Source organism: Delphinapterus leucas, chromosome 7, assembly GCF_059928025.1.
Source record: "Delphinapterus leucas isolate spDelLeu-1000000601 "Yukka" chromosome 7, BTC_Dleu_Yukka2, whole genome shotgun sequence".
Lineage (NCBI taxonomy): Eukaryota > Metazoa > Chordata > Mammalia > Artiodactyla > Monodontidae > Delphinapterus > Delphinapterus leucas.
In genome coordinates, this window is record NC_143135.1 from 78,594,267 (window position 1) to 78,601,403 (window position 7,137).

A 7,137-nucleotide genomic window follows, 5' to 3' on the forward strand; every position below is an offset into this window, starting at 1 on the left:
TGTGTCCTCAATCCCTACAGTTACTTTTGTACTTCACTTATCTTCCATATAAAACTACTTTGAGAGCATTGTCTAGGCCTTTTTCATCATCATATTTTCCAAGGAATCTTGGTACTTCATATAGTGCACACTCCAAAGATGTTTATTAAAAAAATAAATAACTAAAATCATTTGATGTCCACTGCCATCTCTCTCCTCTTGGTTACGCCCCATCTTTCTTCCTACTCTCCAGTCTCAGGGTAAAACAATATACTCCCCCTCTCCAGAGCTAATCTTGCCATTTAAACTCCTTAAATTGACACCTCCCATGCATTCCAAAACTATGGCCAATTAAATGATCACTATCACCTCTGTAAAGAGTTAAATCATCAGTTCTCAGTGTGCTGATTTAAGCTGCATCCATTCTCTTACCTTCATTTCAATACCCAACATGTCAAAACATAAACAAAAATAATCTACGTTTACAAAAGCATTTCCTCATCTCTCTCGGCTTCTGATTCTGACCCCACTTCTCCACTGAAATTCATCTCTGTAAATCATCACATCGTCTCCCAAGTGCTGTTCCGTGGGTTACACTTTCTCTACATCACTGATTCATGGCGCACCTCCTTCCTCCTAAAATGTCTCTGACCTCCAGGGCACTGATAGTCTTCTCCGGTTCTTCTCTTTCTCCTTGGTTCCACTTCTTTTTCTACTATACAAATGCAGTCTTATTTCAAAGCTGAATTCTCATCTCTCTTTTAACTCTTTTTATTTCTCCCCTTAAATTTCCTTTTTATGTTCACGGCATTCTTTAGTATCACACTCTCTCTCTCTTTAAAGATATTATTTAGTGCCATAGCTTTCTCGAATAGCACTGACTTTCTCCTGCGCTTCTGATTTGCTTTTCCTTCTTGACTGGCCACTGAGCCCCTGAAAATCAACTTGTTTAGTACAAAATCATCATCTTTATCCTGAAATTAACTTCTTGCTTTAGAAATTCTTTTCTAAGGATGGTAATACAGTATCCTAGTTACCGTTGGCTATTACATCTCCCTCTCCCTAGACATAGAGTCGCTGATGTCAGGAGATCCCATGAAGGCTACTGTGAGGCCCCAGGGACATCTGTATACCCCAGGGAGGCTTCCTGTGCTCTCCTTCCTTATATACGGAGCCAAGGATCCACCTGCCTTCTTCTCCTACTTATAGCTGTCACCACTCAAGCTAGACCCTGAGGATCTACAAGTACTGCTCATTTGTATCATGTGATAATCTCCCCATCTCACCCTAATTTATAATCTTAACAATTCTTCTACAATGATTTTCTTTAAAACTATATAAAAATATAATCAAATTCTTCATTCTAGATGAAAACTTCCTCTAAAGAAGTGAAAAGAGTGAAACAATTTAGAAGGAAAATTATGTCAAAAATTTAAATACCATACTAAGGGTCTTTCCTCTAATAAACAATAAAATGCTGATTATGAATATCACACAGGCCCTCATTTCTTATTGAATTATTAATAGGCAGCTAAAACAAGCCTTGAGCTGAGTTTTTGTTTTTGTTCCTTTTTGGCTTTGCCCGTGGCATGTGGGATCTTATTTCCCTGACCAGGGATCAAACTCGTCCCCCTGCAGTGGAAGCACAGAGTACTAACCACTGGACTGCCAGGGAAGTCCCCTGTATTGGTTTTATAAACTAAATTATTTCCTTTTTACATTTCTAAGGATCCTAGGAGGAATGAGGCCGGGCTACCATGTTTATAAAATAAATAATCTAGATACACATTAGTCTTCAGATATTGAGCATCCAAAGGAAACACTCTGATTTTGTAAGTGCAACTCTGTGCGCAAATCAAACCTTCTCAGAATTTGCCACGTACAATTCCGGTGACCTTCAGTGCTCCAGACAAATGTCTTCTCTATGGGTCTCAGACGGTTGCTTTTACTGCGAAACCGCCTCCATGTTTCTTTCAATTGGAGCCACAGGTACTAGTTGAGAATAAGTACCCTTTCGTTTCAGTTACTCTTCCATTTTACCCTTATTCATGGTAACCACAGTAACACAGAAATTCTTCATCTAAGGAAACCTGACAATTCTGACAACTGAAGAAAAGTATTTTTATCAGAATGATTAGACTTGATGGACTTCTTGAAATTCAGAGTCTTTCAAAAATAATTCCTCCAAGCTTTCCTGGGGTGTGTGTGTGTGTGTGTGTGTGTGTGTGTGTTTTAAACTGGGGAAGGTAAGAAGTGAAGTCAGTTTAATAAATCCTCTCACTGTGGCCATTGTCCAGTTTGCTTGCTTATTGTACAGATTGCTCAACAATTTCAAGACAGCAGGAAAGCCTTCTTGTCTTTCATGTTCCATGCATATTTCAAAGCTATTATTTCAAATGAGGATTGTTGACAGAATGCCTCAGACGTTAGCCATTGTTTCTGCTGACAGCCAGTATCTAAATACTATGTTTAATACATTTCTTCTCAAGTTAGAAAGTCTACTTACCGTTTATTGAAAATAATTATAACCATAATATCTGATGGCGAAATAAATTCTATTTGATGGAAATAAGTGACTCAACGTTCCCCCTATTATTGGACAGTTATTTTGTTTTTTACGTTTCCACAAGTATTCCTAATCCCCTATAAATATCCTATACTTCAGTACCGAGATCAGTATATTTGGTAAAACATTAAATAATGAAATGCCTTGGATTAGATATCTAGAAATGCAATTACTGCACTGCAAGATTTAAACATTAAAAATACTTATAATGTATCGTCAAACCTTTCCGGTAACATATCACTTTACATCCTCACCATTAACTTTACTCTGAAAAACCATCTTTAACAATTTCTTAAGAAAATTATTGTGAAAAATTTTGGTGAAAAACTGTAGCTCAAGTGTTAATTTATACTTCTTAAATTACAACTAAGATTGACTTTTTCGTCTTCAGTGAATCTAGCCATTTGTATTGGTTCATATCCTTTGCCCATTTTTCTCTAATATGGTTCTAGTGTTTTTTCTCATCTACTTACATGAACATTTTATATATTATGTGACTATTTTGCATATTTTACACACTATATGAACATTTTACAAATTACTCATGTGAATACTTTACATGTTAAACCCTTTGTTTAATCTGTTCATAGTTTTTTCCCAGTTTGCCATTTCTTCAATTTATATTTAATTTTAATTTTAAATGGTTTTGGCATATGTTTCAGTTTAGGATATTAAAATGTTGAGTGGGTCTTTTCCTTTGCCAATGCCTTTCAGGGCCTTTATGTTTAGAAAGTTAGAAAGTTATCTGCCCATCCAGAGACAGATAAATATTATCTTATGGGGTTGTTCCTCTTTCCATGTTAATTGTACTTTTAATTTGGATTTCAGTTATACCTTTAATTCTAACTGGGGTTTTTGGGTTGGTTCTAGTAACTTTTTTATTGTTTTGTGAGTATGGTATGGGAATAAGGGAGATGTAAGTGTGATTCCTAGTCCTAGTGTGTTGTGTTCCTCTCTATTAGTTTATAGGAGCTTTTCTTTGTCTCAGTGCTCTTAAAATTCTTCCGTCTCAAAATTCTTGTTCTTTAGCTTTATGAAAACTTTTTAGTTCCTTATTTGACAACTTCCTCTACTTTTTCTCTCTGTACATTATCTCCTGTATTTGGATATCAGACCTCATGGACTGGACCTCCAATTTTTGTGTCTTTTCTTCTTCCAATTTTCTATCCCCTTATCACTATGCTTTATCTTCTGAAATTTTCTCTCATCCTTATCTTGTAAACCTAATTCTATTGTGTTTTTCATCTCTCCTATCAAACTTTTAATATTTAACAGCTCATTTCTGTCCCCTTAGCTTTTTCAAGTGTATATAGCTTCCTTACCTGCCCCCCACCATTGTCCTATTTTTATTTCACAGGTGCACTTATTTCTTCTCTCAGAAAATACTAAAACCCGGACCCATATTGAGAAAACAAGCTTCATGTAACAATCCTTATGCTTAACATTGACATTGCAATCTAGTATTTCTGCTGTGTTCTATTTTGTTCCCGTTTAAAAAATATACTGCTGCTAACCCACAAAGTTGTTTCTATGACCCACTAATGGCTCATGTCCTGCAGTTTGGAAAGAAATATTATAGAAATCATGTTGAGGCTTTTGATCTTTCAATGTCTGAGACACAATCACATTTGTTTTCTGTGCAGAAATGGACAGACTGGAGCGGCCCAGAATAAATGAAGACAAACATTGATAAAGATCCAGATGAGAGATGGTACCTTACCTGGGGTGGTGGTAGAGACAGAAGCAGAGTGCCTACTAGGGTGCCTTCACTCACATCTTATTATTTAATCTTATTTCCTCAGTGTGCCACGTGGGGAACTGGACCAGAGCGTTCAGATGCTTGTCCAAGATGGCATAATCAGTGAGTCCTGAGCCAGATTTGAGCCAGGCCCGTCTGCTTCCTAAGCTTGGCCTTTCCTCTAAGTCAAAGCAAATCCATCAGGTGAGCCTATAAAATAGGAGAGAAATTGTCAGAAGAGCACATTTTGGAGTTTAAGAAGCAACTCCTTGGACGTTTCAATACCTGAAAAGGTTCACTATGTTTGGCCCCTGAAATGAAACCTAAATTTATTACTTAATTAAAAAAACAAAAAAAGGCACATACAGTGTGATGTCACAGTAACACCCTTCTTGGAGTCCCCTTTGATCTGGAGTTGATGACCCTGGTCATGTGGTACTTGTCCCTCAGCCAGGTCATCCTTACCCTTGTACACCTCTGCCACGTTCTCCATGCGAGACTGTGAGGATTAGGAGTTCCATGGGAGTTTTTAATATTTATATTACTATCTAGGATTATATATGTTCCCCAATGTCGATTCATGTTGTCAACTCTAAACACAATTAAACAATTAGAAATCAATCCCTCTCTTTCTCATGTTCTTTATACATGCTCTATTATGCTACTTGTCATGTAAGGGTATTAATCGTTCCTCTGTCTTCTCTACTAGATCATGTACTTTGGGGGACAGGGTGGTCCCTTCTTAGTCTCTGGGTCCCATTGGCTACCACAGAGTCTGGAGTGATAGATGTCAAATATGATAATTATGTTGTGTTTGAAAAAATGCAGAATATATAAATAAATTCTCAGTTTTTATGACTAAAGCACTTATATGACTTTAATTCACTGTTTTTCAAACTTTCTTGATCCCTGCCCCCACCTTTGATAAGCATAACTATCTCTGCCACTACTCCCCCACCCCCTTCGGCAAATTCTCCTTTTTCCCCAGACCCCTGTCATTGACCAACACGCACATAACACAGAACATTTGCACATCCCACAGCCAGGCTGATTTTGTCTACTTTAGTCCCTTTTACTTTATAGTACAAACAAGAAAGCTCCTTTTTGTTTGCCTGCTTTCCAAAGGGAAGTTATATGATAATATTCAGTTTACTTTTGCAAATAACAAATGTCCTCACCCCAAGATTCTAGAACACAGTACGTCATGGGAGTACCTTGATCTAATTAAAGTTTTTACTGACAGCTCATTCTAGGGGAAGCCTGTCTTTCCCAGCATCTTTATGAGCCATAATTCACTGTCTCCATTTGATCACCTCTGGTCCCTTTTCTTTGCCACTGACTCTCTTCTCCTGGGGACGAGGTTTCTGACCAGATCCTCTTAGGCCTCAGCACTGACACCCATGCCAATCCAACATCTGTCAATAGCTGTCAGCAAAGACCTGAAGGAGAAGAAGAATGGCTGATGTGGAATAAAATGACATTCTACTTGGATTTCAGTGGTTTGGTTGATTCTCTTCCAAGCTGTTTGAAGACATGAGTCAAACTAGACCCTTCTCCAGCCCTTCAGTCCTCACCACCTCATCTCTCATACCCAGTTTTGAATCCCTTCATCCCCGCCAATCCATTCTGCAGCTGGAGTGACTTCGTAAAATAAATCTGATGACATCATCCTACTCTAATAGCCCGTCAATCGCTCTCCATGTGCCTTAGGATGAAACCCTGCTACCTACCTGACCCCCAAACCACTGAGATCTGATCCCTTCCTCTTGGGCCTCACCTCTGGCCTGTGCCACCTGGCTGTCTTTGCTCTGAGCAGTACTATTCAACTTCTTGCAGTTTCTACCACAGACAGTGCTCTCTCTTGTCCTGAGACTTTACATTATAAAATACTTCCCTTGGCCTGGAATTCTCACCTTGTATTCCCATCTCTTCAACTCTTTCATTTACCTTTTACTTTTCTTTTTTTTTTTTTAAACAGAATGCAGCCAAACATTATGTCCTCAAGTCATCCATCTTCCTAACAAGCATGTTCTCACTCACCCTTGCCCTCCTCCTGCCCTACGTGGTGTTAAGGGCCCTTTCTGATTGTGCTTTTTTTTTTGCAGCTTGTGGGACCTCAGTTCCCTGACCAGGGATCGAACCCAGGCCCCTACAGTGGAAGTCCTAATCACTGGACCACCTGGGAATTCCCTGATTGTGCCTATTAATCCCAGTATTTCCCCTGTATCTAACTGCTACCTTGCCCCTCAGACATAAACATAGTGCCTGCTATACAGTAAGGATTCAATACAGTGAGTAAATAAATGAATAAAAGTAAGGGAGAAAATGCTTCCATGAAACTTCATTTGGAGTCTCATGGCTCTAGTTCATTCATCCATTTTCAAAATGTTTTTAATACATCTACCATGAGCACTGGCTACATGCCGGGTATTCAGGGAGGAACGAGGTTTGACTTTGTCCCTGCTCTCATGCCAGCACCTCACGGGGCTCTATGGGTAACCAGAAAAGAAAGCAGAAGTTAACTGATGCTCTGCCTTAGACAGGGAAGGGCAACGCTGGGGAACGTTCACGTGACGAGTGAGTTCTGTAACGTAGACTTCATGCTGTGTCACCTCTAGCCCAGGGCAAGACAGATACAGAACTTTGTACCACAGAACTTGAAGTAGGTAGGGAAGACAGACAGACAGACAGACAAGGAGTTCCGATACAGTGTGAGAAGTGCTCTTCAAGAGAGCTATGTGCTATGAGGGCAGAGAAGCGTCGCTGAAGCTCATCTGGGGAGAAGTAGCTCTGGAAAGACAGTAGCAATTATAAAATCATACTTAACAATGAGATATGTTGAAACTGTGGCTTG

The 7,137-nt window shown here is 39.0% G+C and overlaps 1 protein-coding gene across 1 annotated transcript in view; it reads right to left on the minus strand.

Annotated features, from left to right (window-relative positions):
• LOC149748787 (lysine-specific demethylase 4D-like) overlaps positions 1-7,057 on the minus strand; it is a 30,147-nt gene extending 23,090 nt beyond the window's left edge. Inside the window, exon 1 of the mRNA XM_089915465.1 lies at positions 4,266-7,057. The gene's annotated coding sequence lies outside the window, so the exon portion shown is untranslated. The remainder of the gene's footprint in view (positions 1-4,265) is intronic.
• Positions 7,058-7,137: the final 80 nt, after the last annotated feature.